We start from the raw sequence: 19,673 nt of genomic DNA, 5'->3' as shown, positions 1-19,673 counted from the left end.
TGGGGGACATGGGAAGAGGTAGAGGAACAGACCTTTATAACAACTATAGCTGCCTGAGAATGAAGTGTGTGTGTGTGAGCTGTGAGCCCTGCCTTACTAAAAGTGTTCAACTTTTAGCCCAAAAGGGTGCACGGAGGAGACTCATTTGTTTGGAAGACATTCTAGTGAAATTCCATTTGAGTCCCTTCCAACTTCAATGACTGATTTTATGATCCATAGCTGCTGTCAGGTGAGAGGTGGTGACTGCTAAGACAGCAAAGGTCACACAGTTGGGGTACTTCAGGGATGTACCAATGTGACCCATTCTATTTACCCTCATTGAAGATGCCAGTGAAAATTTCCTGAATTAAAGAGCAACATGGGTATTGATCAAATAGAAAAGTGTGCTTAAAAACAAATGCATATATTGGAGTGGAGGTTAATGAAAAAGTCAGTCCTGAGGTGCAATGTAGTTTTCTTGGCTATGAAACTCAACTGTTATCTGGATCGTCCTATGTGCGTTTTGCTTTCCTAGGTCCTTTCACAATATACCTTGTGTGTCAGGGCTTGCATAAACATAGCTTTAGGATATTTGCTTCTTTCTCCAGCTCATCTCTCTTTGTCTATAAAGGAAGGTGTGAACTGTGCTCACCAAATCCCTATGCAGAGATAGAATGATTGCGGTTTGCTGCCTTTCTCTAAGCTTTGGAACCCCACTGTCTTCTCCTATTTCTTACAGACATGAACTTGCCCCTGACCTCTCAATGTCATCCTGATCATCTTTCCTTGCAGACAGAAGCTGCCTTTGATTTTCTCAGGAAGTATCTGTAGTCTGCTGAGTTCTGCCCTCCCAGGCTTCTGTGTTGACTGCAGTTTCCCTGATAGAATGGCAATGCCTTCTTCCACTACTTCCTTCTAAAAGAGAACAAGCTCCTACACTTTTTTTTTCCTGATTTGTCTGATAATAGATATTCAATAACTGCATGTTGAGTTGAATTGGCTTGAACACAGAAAATCCTATTATGCCAAATGCAATATGGTTTATAGATACAAAACAGTTATTCCCAGGTAGGACGATGAGGCACAGTAAAAAACAAACTAAACAAACTGAAAAATGACACTGGACCAGAAGGAGTAACAAGAGTGGAAGCCATTGAACAAGGTGGTATTTTCGATAAATTCCCAAAGACACAAATAGGAGTTTGGGGGCAGCATGGGGGAGGAACACAGGAACACAAGGGAAGTAGGTTAGGGTTGCTAAAGAGGAAAAGGCTTCAGATGCCATTGTGTCATTAATTATTGATCTACTCACAAACAACTGGGTGCTCATTCATGCTGCAAAACACAGATCCAGCAAGCGTGAATTACAGAGATTTGGTCCATGAATACATTGATCATCAGCTGGTTAGATCTTAGTAAGTACACCTTGGGTGCTGAGCTGGTTGTATATGCCATTTTCTTACCTAAAGGTTACTCTTTTATGCCTCAAGCGAGGGCATGGAGCACTAATATAGGAGTCAAGCTGGCCTGGAGTAGGATCCCAGCTCCCTCAGTTCCTTCCTCTCTTCCCCACTCTCTCTCTCCTCACTCAATCTTTTACTCCATTTTTTCCTTTCTTCTTTACACAAATATTTATTTATATAAGGGCTTTCTATGTGCAGTGAGTTTTCTAGTAGTGAAAAAAAACCTTAACCCTTGAAATATAGTGGGAAAATAGACTTTAAACAAGTGAATACTGATAAATACATATTTATAGGATGTGTCAGTTGTTACCAAGAAAAAAAAGCACAAAGTATGACTTCTAGGCAGAATGGTCTAAAGTCTTGGCTTTCCTGGGGCAGTTCTGGTTTATACCTATTGTCCTGGAGTATCTTTTAACAATGCCCTCTTTCACTCTCAAAAGTGTTCTTGTTTGGATGATAAATTATACACTCTCTCTAATTAAAAATGATGTGAGGTTGGCCGGGCACGGTGGCTCACGCCTGTAATCCCAGCACTTTGGGAGGCAGAGGCAGGTGGATCACCTGAAGTCAGGAGTTTGAGACCAGCCTGGCCAACATGGCGAAACCCTGTTTCTACTAAACATACAAAAAAATTAGCCAGGTATGGTGGCACATGCCTGTAGTCCCAGCTACTTGGGAGGCTGAGGCAGGAGAATTGCCTGAACCCGGGAGGTAGAGGTTGCAGTGACCCAAGATTGCACCACTGCACTCCAGCCTGGGTGAGAGAGTGAGACTCCATCTCAAAAAAAAAGAAAAAAGACGTGAAAATACCTAGCACAATACTGGTGTGTAGCAGACTCTCAACAACCATTACCTGGATCTGATTCAAATTCACATTTGACTTCAGACATCTTTGTGCCCAGTTGCAAACACTGCAGTGCTTGGAGGCATTTACCCTAATAGCTTAAAGTGCATTTCTGCTCCTGACCTTCACTGTCACATACATAATCATGATCACTCAACCCTGAACTATCTGAACTGCCAGGACAACTTCTGGACTTGTTTCTAAATGCACAGCCTTACTTCTCCTGTCCAGGTGGCCTTCTGCCCACAGAAACCACCAGCAGAGAATCAGCAAGACCCTCCAACATCAACTGTTATTCCTTCAGGCTCTGTGTTGGGTGCCGAGGAGTTCACAGCCTGGTGGATACAGACATTTACAGTCAGTTATTCTAGGTGCGTTTATAGAGTGAAGCACAGGGGTTGTGGGAGCCCAACTCAGGAGGCAACACCTGAGCTGATAAACATGAAGGATGCTCAGGTCAAGGAGAACTTTCCAGGCAGAGGAAACAGCATGTGCACCTACCTTGAAAGGGTGGATAACTCAGGAGACTGGAAGTCTTTCAGTGTGGCTGATACCAGGGGCAGACAGAAGAGGTAGTTACAATACAGGGAGCAATCTGGACTTTATTTTCATGGGAATAGGGAGCCACTGAGGATTTTAAGCATGGAATTGACAAATCAGGTTTGCATTTCAGAAAGATCCCTCTGGTGCCTGTTAGAAAAATAGATTTGGAAGGTGCCAAAGTAGAGGCTGTGAGACCATTAGAGCTTGCTGCTATGGAGTTGAAAGGGAAGAGGAGGAGTCTAGAGGTAATAAGGAGCCAGACCTAAGTGACTTGGTGACTGTGGCTGATAGGAGAGGAGGGAGTCTTGCATAATTCCTAGTTTTCACGGGCAGCAGAGTAGTGTGACACTTTTCCTGAGATGGGAACGCAGGAGATACAGTCAGTGTGGGGCCAAGTGATGCATCCATCTTTAGAGGTGTTCAGTCTGCAGTAGAGCTGAAGTGATATTTCTGGCCTGCCCTGGAAGGCTTCTAGAATGAGCCCTTCTGTGTGCTTCTAACCTGGCAACAGGAGCCTGCTGTCCTTGTACTAATGATGACATTGACTTCAAAGGCTGCTTTCCTAGCCCTGCGCTCACTACATTCTTAGCCCTCGTGGGGACATTGGGTATTAAATGATAATCTTGAAAACAAAGTGTTTAACCAAGAGGACTACCCTGGATCTGAGATATAAAGTGCTTCATGTTCCACTCCCATGATAGCTCCCTGTGGACACTGTGGCTGGGCCCCTGTTTACCAGTTGTGATTGATTGACCCCCCCAGGGAAAGGGTCTGGTTAATCCATCTCAGGGTCCCTGGTGCCCAGCAGGGACCTGGCTGTAAGCAGGTGCTCAGGATAAGTGTTGAGCAAATGTTGAGCAAACCTAGAGCTTCTGTGACTTGGTTTTAGAAGACTTTCCTGATAAAAGGAACAATTGAACCACAGACCCCTCCCCAGTCTTCTTTCTCCCTCAGAGTATCCCCTGATCCCACTGCCACCATCACTGTGCCCTCCTTTAATGGAGGCTCTGATCTGGCGGCAGAGGTTTCCCTGCAACCTGTAGAGATTGTCCAAAACTCCCAGGGATAGAACCTGAGACGCATCACCCACTCCCATTCCCAGGACAGAGGCTTCTGATCATCTTCACTTACTTGCTTCAGCCCTGGACTCAGCGTCTGAGTCCATTTTACCCCCCATTGAACTTAGCTGTCTATGGCCATCAAGGGCTCACTCAGATCCCAGACCCCTTGTCTTCCCAGTCCCTAACCTCCCCTCACCATCTAATCACGTCTTGTTTGGGAGCAGCACTTAGACATATTTATTTTTTATTTATTTACTTTTTTTTGAGACTGAGTCCTGCTCTGTAGTCCAGGCTGGAGTGCAGTGGCTATCTCAGCTCACTGCAACCTCCACCTCCCGGGTTCAAGCAATTCTCCTGATTCAGCCTCCTGAGTAGCTGGGATTATAGGCACATGCCACCATGTATTTTTTTTAGTAGAGACAGGGTTTCGCCATGTTGGCTGGGCTGGTCTCGAACTCCTGACCTCAAGTGATCTGCCTGCCTCGGCCTCCCAAAGTGCTGGGATTACAGGCGTGAGCCACTGTGCCCAGCCACATTTTGATATCTTTAGTGATGGCAAATGGTGGTAAAGACCAGGGAGCCAGTTCTAACTTTGCTGTAATGCAGTTCTCCCCTTTCAATTCTGCTTTTTGATCTGAGATCTAATTAGCATGAGAAATGACATTACCTTTCAGCTGAGAGCGTACCTGCTATCCACGGGAGTTTGGCTTTCTCCCAGCATACATACCATAGAGTACCACAGTGACTTCACATCACACAGTCAGCCTCACAACCAGAGTCACTCACCCACAAGGCCACAGACAGGGCTCTCCTCTCACACCTATATCCAGTTATGGTCTTAGAAAGCTAAGCCCATTTGTGAATGGGCTTCCTACGACCACCCATCTGCAGCTCCACCAGCATCTAACTATGTACTTGTCAGGCGCACCCAGTGTTCAGTGAAGCTAAGTAACAAAGTAGCGTTTGCTTTAAAATCCTCAGTTAATTGATGGCAGCACACATTTCTCAATGTTCCCACGTGCAAGCCTCTTGGGCTTCCTCTGGGGTTACAGAGATTAATAGGGCAGAGTCCCAGGCCAGGAGAAGCTTACAATCTGATGAGAAGGCCAGACACTTGTAAAATTTTAATTCCAGGGAGTCAGGAAGGTGTGCTATAATTAAGCAAACACAGTGCTTTGGAAACATGGGGCTGAGAGAGATTACTTCATGTGGGAGTTGGGGTGAGGGATCCAAGGAAGCTTTTTGGAGAAATCTGCATTTGGACTGGCCCTTTGGAAATTGGTAATGCTTCATCAGGTGGCTGAGCTTTGGAGAGAAGGGAGGTTATAGGGAAAGGGGAGAGGGCATTCCAGGAAAAGCTGAGCAATGGAACAAAGGTGGAAGTCCTCGGCTTCTGGACTTGGTGTGCAGAGCTGTGAGGGCAGGTGAGGTGCAGGCTGAGGAAGCTCAGGGATGGGTCTGAACGCTGCACCAAGCCATTTGGCTTCTTCCTATGGCTCACTGGTCTCTTCTTACTAAAATCAAGGTCTTGGACCCACTTTCAAATTGTTTCTTAATTGAATTAAATATCACGACTAAAAAAAATCAAAGCAATGGAACAAAGTTTCACTTGTTAGGAATATTCCAGCACATATCCTCTCTCAGTCTTGAAAATCACAGGAGTCAGTGGAGAGTCCTCAAAGACACTGGAGTGAGGGAAAGAGAGATCAATGAATAGCATTTCCATCCCCTCAGTTCTTCAGTCTAGAAACCTGGGAGTCATTCTGAAATGTAAATCCACTTGAGTCTGTCTTCCTTGCTTTAAATTCTTTCAGTGGATCTGCATTACTTCTGGAATAAAGGCTAGTGTTCCCTGGCATGCTGTTCAAGAACATGCCCTATTCATTTCATTCAGTACCTTTCCATACTCCCAGCACCTAGCACAGAACACGGCACTGTAGAGAATATTCTGTTGAATGATGAATGCACGGATGAATAAACAATGCATGCTTCAAAAAATTACTAAGGCTGCAGTGTGGAGAGTGGGTCAAAGGAGGCGAGACTGCGTGGGAAGAAGGGAGACCAGGTAGGTGCTTATTGCAATAGTCTAGGTGAAGAATGGTGAGATCTCAACTCAAGTGAAAAGGCCGTTGCTAAGAAGAACTCCCCTGGGGTCTATCTGGGGAGGTGAATGGGTTTCCACCAGCCCTTTCCTTTACCCGCTGAGTCCCTCAGAACCCAAGGTTGCTATTTTGGGAGGTTTCTACGCTCCGAGGTGATTTTCCCCGTTTACTAGAGGAGCCAGGCCCTCCTCAGCTGCTGCCTGTGTTGCTATAACAACCTGGCTGCGGCTCTTTTAGACAGATCCGTTTCCTTAAATCATTTAACGAAAATTAGCTGCCATAACAACGCGGAGCAATTTTTAAAATAGAGCAACATGGGGCTGGCTTTTTTTTCCTTTTCTTTTCTTGCCTCCTGCAGTCCTCAAGATAAGCTGCTCTCTTTCTGTCAAATAAATAAATAAATTATAACACATTTACTTGACAAACAGAGCAGTTGGTGACATGGTCAAATAACACACACAGAACCAGCACTCATTCACACCAACCCACAAAATACACACACGCACGCACGCAACACAGACATATGCAGAAAACACATACATTCGCAAATATCAAACAGAAAATACGTGTACATAAAAACATAAACATGGTAAATAAAAACAGGCACATAAACAAGTATGCAGTTCTAGATAATTATACCAAGGAGATGTACAAAAACATACAGCGCAGTTTCACCATTCGATTAAACCAGGGTCTGTCTTAGGGGAAGCAGCGGTCTCACTGGATCGCCGGGCTAGAAGGCCCTGAGATGGCAGCTCCTCACTAGAAACCGAGGGACCCTAGGGTCCGTACCTGACAGGCTTTTGAGTCCACGGGCCTGGAGGAGAGCCTTTTTGTGGAAGGAGTAAACCCACTCTGTGGAGGGTGAGGGTAAAGGGTACTTCTTATATACCCCACGTACACACTCAGAAATAAAGGAGGACAGGAGGTCACAGCCATGGCATTCCAGGTAATTCTTTACCCCCCATGGCAGGATGTTTATCATCCCCTGGGAAAAGACAGAACCACCCCTGTTAAAAATCACATCCCTAGGGCACTTTGCAGACCATGTCATGAGGCCTTAGCAACTCTGGGAACTGGACTGTGGGTCCCCAAACCTTTGTTCCATCCCCGTGTCTTTTGACTTGATTATCCCAGAGGTTCCCTGCAGGAAGCAGCGGAAACCGTGTGGCAGTAAATGGGGCTGGGAATACAAACTCCTCCGCCAGGGTGGCTGAACCACTCATTTGCTTGGTCCTCATAGGTGAGTCTCTTACCCTCTCTGGGACTTAATTTTCCCCCTTGTCTATACATTGTAGAGGTTGAAGATTGGTCTCCAAAGAGCCCCTTTGGCTACAGCTTGCTGTGCCACTGTAGAGATATCTGTTGGGTATAGCGCTTGATCCACTAATGGGCACAATTTCTACAAGGCACAAAAGTCCTGGCTGCTGGCAGAGAGGGACAGCCTGATTGGAAGCTTAATGAAGGTGCTTCCAATCTTCTTTTAGCAGATGGGCACACTGAGGCTTTGGAAACTAACCTTTCCAAAACGTTACAGATACTCCATAAATGTTAGTTTCCAAAGCCTCAGTGTGCCCATCTGCTAAAAGAGAAGAACAATCTCTGACCTGCCTAACGTACCAGTTGTACAGCAAGATCCAGTGTATGTGAATGTAAAGTGTTTTATAAAGGCGTGGAAGCATTCTTGCCCTGGAGTTGGGTGGAGAGGAATGCCCTGCTGAAATGTTCAGATGGCAGCTAGATGCTGGAGGTGCCATGAGGAATAGATTAAAGCACCCACACCAGCACCATGGATTGCACACCTAGGTCTGCTCAACTGTTTCTCCACTCCTACCTACGTGACCCAGGAAATCAGTAAATAGCCAGTGGGGGGAAAGATTCAATATGGAAATAAAGACTTGAAGTAAATGTAATATTGTACAGGGGGCTCTGAGAGCATAGGGTACCTTGGATTCATGAAATGCTTACAGTTTTTCCTACAACAGTTTGAGATGGTTTATGAAACTTTCAGGAATTTTAAGAGAAATCATTATTTTTCTGAAGGACAAATTCTCCCACCTGTGATAAAAGACATGGTTTTTCTAACTCTTTAGATTTTGACTTTGACTCTAGCAGAAAGCAGGGTAGAGACGGATTTCATGCTTTAGAGAAATATTCCTGTCAAGCAGCCTGCCTCCTTCAATTTCTTTAACACCTTTTCATCCCAAAAGACTCCAGATACCTCTCAACAACGGACTAGATATATATTACTTCAAATGCAGAGTTTCTAGAAGGTTCTCTTTGAGTCTAGCCCATTAAACTCTCTATGCCTCAGTTCTCCTATCAGTAAATTGGGAATGGCAATGCCCATCTTCTGGGATTTCTGTTAGGACTAGACGCTATGCATATACGTAACCTTTAGTAGCAGGCTTATGAGAATAGACTCTATGTACCTGGCTATTGCAGCATTTACCTCACTGTCCCTCAGCTCCCATACTCCACTATACCCTGTGACTCTATTAAGGGCTTGGTCTTAGCCTTAGTCATTTTTATATCCTCAACACCCAGCACAGGGGACAGGTCCTCAATGAATGTGTGTCGGGAGAGAGGAAGAAAAGGCAGGAAGGAAAGAAGAAATTTACTCATTAATACCTGGAAATGCATCCCTGTAATTCCAGCATTTTGAGAGGCTGAGGTGGGAGGATCGCTTGAGGCCAGGAGTTTGAGGCCAGCCTGGGCAAAAAAGTGAGACCCTTTCTCTACAACAACAACAAAGAGAGAGAGAGAAGAAAGAAAAAGGAAGAAAAAGAAAAGAAAGACAGGGAGGGAGGGAGGGAGGAAGGAAGGAAGGAAAGAAGGAAGGAAGGATAGAAAAAGAAAACGTTAATTAGCTGGGTGTAGTGGAGCAGGCCTTTAAGTCTTAGCTACTTAGGAGGCTGCAGCAGGAGGATTCCTTGAGCTTAGGAGTTCTTGACTATAGTGAGCTAGGATTGCACCACTGCACTCCAGCCTGAGCAATGGAGCAAGACACTGTCACATACACACACACACACACACACACACACACACACACACACCTAGAATTACCATCTCAACAGGCTTATGAAAATACAAATTTGCTGAGTAAAGTGGAGAAAAAATGTTCCAAGCCGAGAGACACTCTCAAAATCCTCCTTACTCTTCAGAACTCACCTCCAAGCCCATTGTCTCCAGGGGTTCCCTGTATACTTTTTCCCACACTGAACCCTTATTTCTTTGTTCTTCTGCAAACCCCGTCAGTGTAAACAATCTGCCTTCATCTCCCTGCTGCCCTGGGCAGGGCCAGATGCTCTTTGGTAGCTCAGTGAGAGCCTCTTGAGCAGTTGACTGATCAAAATGCAGTCTCTCTGGAAGGTAGTTGTTTGGATTCCTACAGGCATCCCACAGAGCTGGGGAAAACCCCTGGTGAAGGTGCACATCTTGCTGTGTTTTAGCGATGGTTTTCCTGTCTGCCTCCTTTATTCTTTGAGCTTCTCAAATGTAAAAATTGTGTCTTTTTCATTTTGTTTCTCCATCTCCTGGCAGAGTCCAACACTTAGTAGGCACTCAATAAGTGTTTAGGGAAATCTTGGTAGCTCCCTCCTCTGACTCATCATTTCCCAGTAAGACAGTACTGAAACATCCCAGAGAAATGCATTGCACTCTCAACTTTCAAACCTCTGTAATTTTCTCTCACTGTATTGCATTTCTGTTAACTAATCCTTCCTTCATATTTTGCCCCTGCTGATCCTCTGTCACAATGAGCTCCCACATATGGAATCTCTTCTCAAGCTCACGAATTTGGAAATTCTGGAGCATTAGAATCCACCCACATAGAAACTCTACCACAAACCCACAGATTCTAAAGTTTTCTTCTTTGCTCCCTCTCTGCTGCTGATATCTATTCAATCTACACTGGTTTCAAAATTAAACCAAACTTGCTTCTCCATTTTCTGTGTCCCATGGTTACTCAATTACCCAGGCCACAAATGAGCTAAAAAAGAGTCTCTGTGGGTAGCCCCACACTCCTGCAATAACCTCTTGTCAGTTACATAACCACTCTGGTTTACCCCAGGTCATGTCTTCCAGGAACTTTTCCAGTCAACCCACCCCAGCCATTTCTGACTCCTTTCATATACTCCTCCCTTTCCATGCCCCAGTCTGAGCAGGTTGCAATCTGCATATAGCCTGGGACTCCATTAGGAACTCAGCTGAGCAGGCTGCAGAGTACAGGTTACGTTTTGGGTGTTTTGTGTTCAACCTGAGTGTTCAACTCTCCAAGAGTTATTTTTGGTTGTTGCCATTGAGAGGTTGTCAAGCCTAAGAAGAATTCACTCTGGTACATCAAATAGCATATTGCACTTCAGAAATCAGCCTTAGCCATGGGAAATCAAGAAAGCCAGATGCCTAATTAGTCCATTATTTACCGTGGTGGTGGAAAGAGCTGAATTCTGATAAGAAAAGAACCAGACTCATCACTCCTTTCAGCACAGCAAGAACTGAACTGTTTAACCTTCTATCAGGAAATGGCCCCTATTCTCTTTAAGTCCTAATGCCCATCTCCCAACCCCTGTACTGGTCCCAAGTGTCTGGCTGTGGGAAGTCTTATCAGCCTGGGCATGGCCCGGCCTTCTGGCCAGTGAGCCTTGATGCTCTACCACTCAGCAAGTCTTTCCGGCCTTGCTTTCACTTCAAGGCTACCAAAGTGTATGGATAATCTTCCCTATACAGTAATCTTCAAAAGAAAAAAGTCATTCATTTACCCATTAAAGATTTCCTGAGTGCAGGCATTGTATGCTAGAACACAATGGAAAATAACAGTCCCTTCCCTCAAGGAGTTGATGATTAGACTAGAGCAGTGTTTTTCAAATTGTTCTTAGAAAAGTTGCAAAGGATCTGAGGAACAGTCTCTCATGGGGCTTCTCTCCATTTTAACCAAAGCAGGATAAGTTTGTGGTTAAGCACTCAGGCTCAGGCCCCAGTTTAAATCTCAATTTGATCCTCAGTAACTTTGCTAGCTTGGGCAGGTTCCTTAACCTTTCTGAGCTTCAGTGTCTTTGTTCGTAAGAGGTTGTTGTGAAGATTAAATGAAGTGATGCATGTGACTTACTTAAGGCACTGTGCCAGGCACATAATTCTCAAAAAGTTAACTAATATTAGTATAAAACGTGTATTTGAGGCCAGGCACAGTGGCTCATGCCTGTAATTCTAGCACTTTGGGAGGCCGAGGTGGGGGGATCACCTGAGGTCAGGAGTTTGAAACCAGCCTGGCCAACATGGTGAAACCCAATCACTACTAAAAATACAAAAGTTAGCCGGGCATGGTGGTGGGCGCCTGTAGTCCAAGCTACATGAAAATCCCTTGAACCCAGGAGGTGGAGGTTGCAGTAGCTGAGATGGTGCTTGTACTCAAGCCTGAATGACAGAGCAAGACTCCGTCTCAAAAAAAAAACAACAAAAAACAAAAAATGTGTGTTTGAATAAAAGATTCCTCGGGCATAGAAAGTTTGCAAACTCCTTGTCTGGAGCTCAAGACCAAGTCAACCAATGATTGCAGTACAGGGTAGCACATGTTAATGATAGACAAGGGCTCCAGGTACCACGTGGGTAAACCAGGGTCATCTGAACTAGACTTCGGGATCAGTCAAGGCTTTCTGGAAGAGACCTCTGAGATGAGCTTTGAAGGAAGAGTAGGATTTTTTTTTTTTGATAGAGATGGGGGTTTCACCATGTTGGTCAGGCTAGCCTTGAACTCCTGACCTCAGGTGATCCACTCACCTCGGCCTCCCAAAGGCTGGAATTACAGGCGTGAGCCAGGAAGAATAGGATTTTTTTAGACAAAGACTGAGGGAAGCATTATAGGCAGAGGGAGCAGCATGTGTGAGGGCACAGATATTAGGCAGGTGAATATACTTAGGGAATTACAAGGAGTTTGGTTTGCTGGACTGTACCAGGGAGCACGTGGAGAAGGGGCAGGAGGCAGGGCTGCGTGGCAGGCAGAGATGAGTCAGAGAGAGCCCTGTGGGCTACCACAGGAAGCTTGGACTTGATCCTGGGAGCCATGGATGACAACTCTTCAGGGAGCAGAAAGATACAGAATTCAAAAGAGAGAGAAAAAAATGTTACTATGAGTTTCTGAGGTTTAAAATATATTGTTGTGTTTAAAGCTTTGAGCCAGTAATTGCAGTACTAGAATCCCAGACTTTAAAAAAATCTGAAGTATGAATAAGGATTTACGCAAAAAAAAAAAAGGCCACAGGATAATTATTTATAAATAGTGAATAGTAAAAAACCCAGAAAAATCTAAATGCCTTAACCTGATTAAGTCAATCATGATACATTCATATAATGGATGTTTATGAAGAGTTTATGTTATTGTTAAAATGCTTATTCTATAATTTTCAGTGAAAAAAGCAGAAGACAAAGTTGCATATGTATTATATGTTAATACATATATAACAACTAGGTTTAAAACATACACAGAAAGAATGGATGTAAACTAGATGTTAGCAGTGGTATTTCTGGGTACTAGGGTGTTTTTTTCCTCTGCTTTTTATATTTTCCAACAATTTTCCACAAATATATGTTAACTTATAACTAGAAAAAAAATTATGGAAGAAGGAGGGGACCTAGCCACCCACATACGAGGAGGAGCTTTATTTTCTAAAACAGAACCAAACTCATCAGAGTCCATTGCCTGGTTCTAGGTCAGTCCATAGGGTGAGAGCCTCATGAATCCAGCCCAACCCATATGATAGAAGAAAACTTGGACCAGTACCCATCTATCCACCCATCTGTCTAACCAGCCATCTTTCTATTTCACTTTCCATCCATCTTATCTCTACCTTCTCTGTTCAGAACTCCTATCCCAGAGGGCTTCTCATATTGGGGCTCCTAATGTCCTAGGAAATTGCTAACTCTGCACCCTCTTTGTAAGTATAATAGGGAATTTTCCTATTCCTTCACTAGAGCACACCTCACATTTCCTACTTTGGTCCCCTCAGTCAGCTAAGTCTTTGGCCTCCCAGCACTGCCCTGCCCTGCCAGCCAGAGGACTGGAGACAGACTCTTTAATCGGACAAAGATTAAGAGCAAGGACTCTGAAGTAAAAAACTGTCTCTAGCCTCCAGCTCTGGCTCCACCTGCCACCTCACCTTTCTGAACCTCTGTGACCCAATCTGCAAAATGGCATAATACCATCTCTTCAGAAAAGTGTTGTAATAATTAAAATAGACACCACACACACACACACGCACACACACAACCACTAAGCACTTACATAGTGTGGTCTTTTGTAAAACTGGTAAATTGTAAGCACTCAGTAAATGTTAGCATTTGTTATCAGCTCAAACCTAGTAATATACAATAGCTACTGTTTCAATGTTAATTTTACAAAGTAATCTTCTAATAATATTACATTATCACCATCTTTAAACTTTAGCATTTTAAAAACAGCTATAGCTCTGGTAATTGAAAGCGATGCAAGTAGGTTTTAAAAGACAGACTGCGCCAGGCATGGTGGCTTTTGCCTAGAATCCCAGCACTTTGGGAGACCCAAGCAGGAGGATTGCTTGAAACCAGGAATTCAAGACCAGCTTGAGGAACATAGAGAGAACCCCTGTCTCTACAAAAATTTTTAAAAATTAGCCGAACGTGATTGTGCGCACCTGTAGTCCCAGATACTAGGGAGGCTTAGGCAGGATTGTTTGAGCTTGGTGGGGATTGTTTGAGGCTGCGGTGAACTATGATTATGCCACTGCACTCTAGCCTGGGAGACAGAGTGAGACCCTGTCTCTTAAAAAAAAAAAAGTTAAATAAGGACAGATTGGAAGCAAGTTTGAGCTATTAGCTTAAAGACTCTGGCCACTCCCCATCCCCATCTTTGACAAGTCTTTCTTCAGCTGTGCTAACATCTTTAATTGGGTTACAGTCAGCTCAGTTCCAGAAGCCTCTCTTTCATAGGGTGTCCTGCATTTGTCGGTTTCAGTTCATTCCTAGTGGATTTTACAGCTTAACCTTCAGAGGGCATGCCGATTTCCTTCATTCCGAGGGTTCAGGTATGTGTGCGTGTGTGTATTGGGGGCGACTTACCATAATCCCTAAGGGCTGACGACAGCCAAGATGCTTCTAGAATGAATTATCAGTAAATGCTATGCTCTAGATCCCCCAGGGGCAATTCCAGAAAGCAGAAGCAGCTTGGGGCGGGGCTTCTCTCGCAGAGGCTGGAGGTGAAGTTTGTACGCCAGTTGGCAGCTAAGGCCACTCTACACAGCAGCTCTCACAGGCTGCTCCTGGAGGGCACTTCAAGGCCAAAGCTTTGCTTTAAACTTCTGGCACCACCTATGCCGACTCAGCAGTCAGGAGAGTTGACTTACTCAGGCTCCCAGTTACAAGAGGAAAACTTCTTTCCTCTTGGAGTTTAGCTCCAGGCTATGACCTTGAAAAATCCTCCAACTGCTAAGGTGGTTCTTTATTAGACATCTTTACAGACTGGGCCTCCTGGCATGGGTGGGGTTAATGAAAGCAGGTCTTCAAGAGCCTGCAGGGAGAAAGGGGGCAGGTGCTGATATTTGTTAAGCATCCAATAAGTGCCAGGCACTGTTTCATCTATGGACTACCTTTAACAGCCTTTTGCAATGAGCATTATTATCCCCATTTCTCAGGTGAGAAAACTAAGGCTCAGTGTCAATGCCCCTCCCCTAATTATAATCTCTCCTGCTGCACACATTTATCACTCCACACCACACTGATCTGTTTATGTGCTTGTTTTCTCTTCTCAAATGTGGACTTCTTGAGGGATGAAACTCTTGTTTCACCTCTGCACTTTCTTGCACAGAGCATAGTGCCTAATACATCAGTAAAATGCCAGGTGAATGGCAGAACAAATGAAAAGCAGTTGAAACCTGAAATGTCACTGTTAAGACGTACATTCTGAATGAAGAGATCCCCCAAACAGGGTTTGTGTGAGCAACATGGCTGTTTACTCATCCAGGTGCGGGTGGGCTGAGTCCGAAAAGAGAGTTCAGTGGATGGCAGTGGGATAGGAGTTGGTTTTATAGGTTTGGGGTAGGCCGTGGAAAGTTACAAAAGTTACAGTTTAGGGCAGTTTTTGCAAGCTGGGAGAGGGTCGTAGGGTCTGAAGTCACGAGGTTGACCAAGGTCGGTTACAAAGTCCAATTGCCTTATCAATTGAGGTGGGAATAAGGAACAATAGAGAATGTCTCAAAGTTAATTAGGCACTGCAGGGATTGAGCATTTCTTCTCTGTTTGTGGTTTTCCAGTTACTTCAGACTTTCTAGTTCCAGGAGGCCATCCAGAGGTGTACATGTGGGTCACGGGGGTCGCCATGGCTTGACTTAGGGCATGGTCTGTGGTGCAACCAGTTAGCCTAGAAGACCTTACAGTCATGCAACTGGTAGTCACAAGACTTGAAATGGAAGCCAGATCTGCCTGATCCCAAGGCCCATGACCCCAGTGCAGTGCTGGGTGGGCATGCTCCCCAGGGGCCCAGCAGCAGCCCAAGGCCCCTTATTTCTCAGAGTCTCAGGAGTCTCTTATTTTAGCTTTAAAACACATGAAAGTGATCAACCTGAAAAGGAGAAATTCTATTGATTTCCTGCTTTGTTTTTTGTTTTCTTGAATATGATGACACCTTTTACGCACAAAAACTAAGAATTACCCCCATTATTTTTGGTTAAAATGACATTAGAAATAGATTTATTCTATTAAGTTGGGTATCCCACTCCTCCCCCCACCACTGTAAGAAACACTGGTTTGAAAAGTCCAGAATGAACTCCAAAGATTGAGCATGCTAGGTAAATTAGGATCTGGGATCAAAAGTGGGGCTAGCTAATACTAACACAGGCAAGAGGTTTTGACCTTAGGATGTCTCCTCTTCATCCACAGGTTGTTGCCATAGCCTGAGGATATACACATCCCCAACTTGGCTGCTTTTGACCTTGAATTAATCATGTAATTCTGACCATCTAGGGTTTCAGAGGTCACTTTGCCCTATGTGGAACCAGAAAATTTCAGAGCTGGATGAACTAAAGAGATCCTCCAAACTAGCCCTTCATATAGGCAGAACACTTCAGCCCAGGGCAGGGCAATGGCTTGCTCAAGGTCACACACTGGGACTGTAGTACTGTAGAGCTGAGACTCAAACTCAGGCCCCCAGGATTTCCACTGAATTTGGAGCACATGCACTCTAGGCCCTGGGGGTGAATCACTAGCACATGGGTCCTGTCATAACGATGTTCACTAATTTGTAACAATGACGTATAGTTTTCAAAGCATATTCACATACAAGCATTCACTTGACCCTTATTACAACATTGTGAGACAGGGACTATTGTTTTGTTTTAAGAGACAGGGTGCCACTATGTTTCCCAGGCTGGTCTTAAATTCCTGAGCTCAAGCAATCCTCCAGTCTCAGCCTCCCAAAGTGCTGGGATCACAGGTGTGAGCTACCACAGCTGGCCTATTGTTTTGTTTTACAGTTGGGCAAACTAAGGCCTAAAGCTATTAAGTAACTTTTCCAGGAGACAGTCAGGATTCAATCTCAGTTCTTCTGACTCCAGGTGGCCCATGGCTCAGCACACCCAACAGATAAGTCAGAGGAAGAAAGGTGCAGGAATGGCAAGGTAAAGTCTCGTCTCTCTTGCTTTCCCCTCTCTTACCTTTTTAACAAAGCACCTGGACTCAGGTCCCTTCTCAGACCACCATATCTTTCCCACACATCTCTGAGGGAATGAAGGGTGGAGCAGAGCAAGGTGTAAGAGAAACAGAGGGTACTCAAGGGTCCAAGCCATGGTCATGGCTGGCCCAAGGGCTGCCCCAAGGCAGAAGTGGCGACAGTAAGTCAAATTCTGAGGAACAAGGGCCAGCCGGTGGGTTGGATAGGTAGGATAGAATAAAGGTAGAGAGAATCCCCATGGGCGTGTGGTAGGAGGGACACAGTTAGAACAAGAGACAGCCTCACGCCTATAATCCCAGCACTTTGGGAGGCCAAGGTGGGTGGATCACGAGGTCAAGAGATCGAGACCATCCTGGTCAACATGGCGAAACCCCATCTCTACTAAAAATACAAAAAAAATTAGCTGGGCATGGTGACGCGTGCCTGTAATCCCAGCTACTCAGGAGGCTGAGGCAGGAGAATTGCCTGAACCCAGGAGGCGGAGGTTGCGGTGAGCCGAGATCGTGCCATTGCACTCCAGCCTGGGTAACAAGAGTGAAACTCCGTCTCAAAAAAAACAAAGAAAAAATGAGACAGCACGTGAGGAGAAGCACGTAGGAAGAGAATAGCAGGAAAGAGGTGGGCCTGGATAATGTAGAGAGTCCCTTTGGGGGAAGAATGGATTTAAAAAAGAAAAGTGGTCAGATTCTAAAGAACCTCAGAATACCAGACTGAGAGATTTGAGTTTCATCATTTTGGCCAAAGGCAATGGTTAGAGGTTTGTGGGCAGGGAAAGGGCAGACTGACAAGCATTAGCTCTGATTATGCAATCAGCACCGGTGTTTAGACCTCAAAACGGTGACCCCTTTAATCTGACAGTCAGCTTTGGTATAATTTGTTAAAAACGACAAAATGTCTCATTTTGCTGCAGTTGATTTTGACCTTTCTTAATATTAGAAAGTTAATTTCAGAAGGGAAATAAATGTATTAGTGTTGTCACAGTCATAAAAAGATGAATTCCGTTCTGTCAAACTATTTCTTTGAATGAATCCATCATGCTGTAAAATGGTTGCTTTCTAACACTCAGCATCTTCTCAGCTCCCTCTCCCTCCTTTCCTTTCTCCTCCCTTCCTTTCTTTCTTCTCTCTTCCCATCCCTCACTCCTTCCATCTGCCAATACATCTACTACAATGTGCTCTGGGGATAGAGAGATAAAAGAAATGGTCCCTGCTCTAAGGCAACACTCACTCTAATGGGAAAGGCAGAAAAGAAACCAGCCCTTGGAGGTGTGTCTAAGTGCCCCAAAGGGAAAGAACCAAGCACCCAGGGAGCACGTAGAAGGAGTTGTTTGTCCTGCAGAGGCAAAGGCCTCCTTTACATTTGGAAGCTGTGCCCTATAGCAGGACTTGAGGACACTGAGTAGGATTCTGAAGCTTCGGGTTGTACTCCCATCTCTGATAGTAATTACTAGAAACTGAGCACCCAGTCCATGGTAAGGCTTCCATACACATTATCTCACTTAATGCTCACACCTTTATCAAGATAGCCTTATTTTTCCCATTTTTTCGAAAGAGGAATATGAGGCTCAGGGGGTGAAGTAATTTGGCCCACTTGGGTTGTAAACGTTATACACAGAGTTGACTCCAAAGTCAGGGTGGCTTGCAGTGCACTGTGCTTCATCTCCAGCTAGTTACAGAGAACTGTTCTTTACTATGATGAACTATTCTGTACCAATCATGCTTACTAGTTGTATGACCTTAGAAAACCCAGTTCTTTTCTCACTCTGGATCTCAGTTTCTCATTTGTTCAGTGAAGAGGGTATATGAGCTCTGAACTTGTCTGGTTGTAGAGGCCTCCCAGGATCTGAGGGCATGGTGTAACCTGGTGCTTCACAAACTTTAATCCACAGGAAACACTTGGGTATCTTATTAAAATTCAAGTTCTGATCAGTAGGTCTGGAGTGAGGTCCTGAGAATCTGCATTTCTGACAAGCTGCCAGGGCATGCTGATATTGCTAGTTCAAGGACCCTGCTGTGATATGAAAAAATCCATATGCTGAAACTGAATCCCCAATGCAATTGTACTGAGAGGTGGGGCCTTTAGGAGGTGATCAGATCATGAGGGCCCCTCCCTCATGGGTGGGGTAAGTGCCTTATGAAAGTGATTAAGAGAATTAAGTAGAACATTTTGCCCTTTCACCCTTTCATTACTTCCACCATGTGAGAAGACATCTTTCAAGGCCCCATCATGGAAGCAAATGCCAGGTCCTCACCAGACACTGAACCTGCTGGTGCCTTGATCTGGGACTTCCCACCTCAAGAACTGTGAGAAATAAATTTATATTATTTATGAATCACCCAGCCTCAGGTATTTTGTCATAGCAGCACAAACAAACTAAGACCCCATTTTGAGTAGCTAGGGTGTAACCCACAGTAGAAGCAAACTTTTGGGTCCAGGGTAGACCTACCGAGGATGTAAAATTTAAGATTTTTAAAATAAATGCAAGCAGGAAAAGCAATCTTACTCAGATCTAGTCAACAAATAGAGTTCTGGGTCCATTTTCTTACCTGGGAATTTTACTCTCTTAAGGTTTAAAACCAGTGATTTTCTTATGAGATTAAAAGGAAGAAAATTGAACTTTTAAGGTCTTGAAGAACTTTTTCTACTGAGATGACATCTATTTTAATTCAAGTGTCAATCTGATGTTTCCCCTATAGCTCAGATTTCTATCTCAGGTGGGTGCAGCAACAGCTGTCTTGCAGGGAGGTGGCTATCTCCTTTCCCTCCCCACATCTTGGTAAGATGCAGCTTCCTTCCTGAGATACACCAGCACAGTCACAGCTTTTTAAAGCATAATTGCCTAAAGCCTTGTAGGGCTTCCCAGTCCCTACAGGAGTAAGACTCCTCAGTTTGGTATTCAAAGGTTCAGACTCATTTCTCTATACCCCTTTGCTCCAAACCTTTACTCTTATCCTAATATGCCTGCTCCTCTTTTCCCAAAAAGACCTC

General features: G+C 44.6%; 1 protein-coding gene across 7 annotated transcripts in view; it reads left to right on the top strand.

Annotated features, from left to right (window-relative positions):
• The window catches only part of LOC105705079 (BEN domain-containing protein 5), a 1,464,486-nt gene that overhangs the window by 1,343,683 nt on the left and 101,130 nt on the right, over positions 1–19,673 (top strand). The gene's annotated exons all lie outside the window — the stretch shown is intronic.

Source organism: Aotus nancymaae, unplaced genomic scaffold (assembly GCF_030222135.1).
Source record: "Aotus nancymaae isolate 86718 unplaced genomic scaffold, 86718_ANA_hifiasm-v0.15.2.pri h1tg000007l, whole genome shotgun sequence".
In the NCBI taxonomy this organism is placed as follows: domain Eukaryota; kingdom Metazoa; phylum Chordata; class Mammalia; order Primates; family Aotidae; genus Aotus; species Aotus nancymaae.
This window is presented reverse-complemented; position numbering and strand designations above follow the sequence as displayed.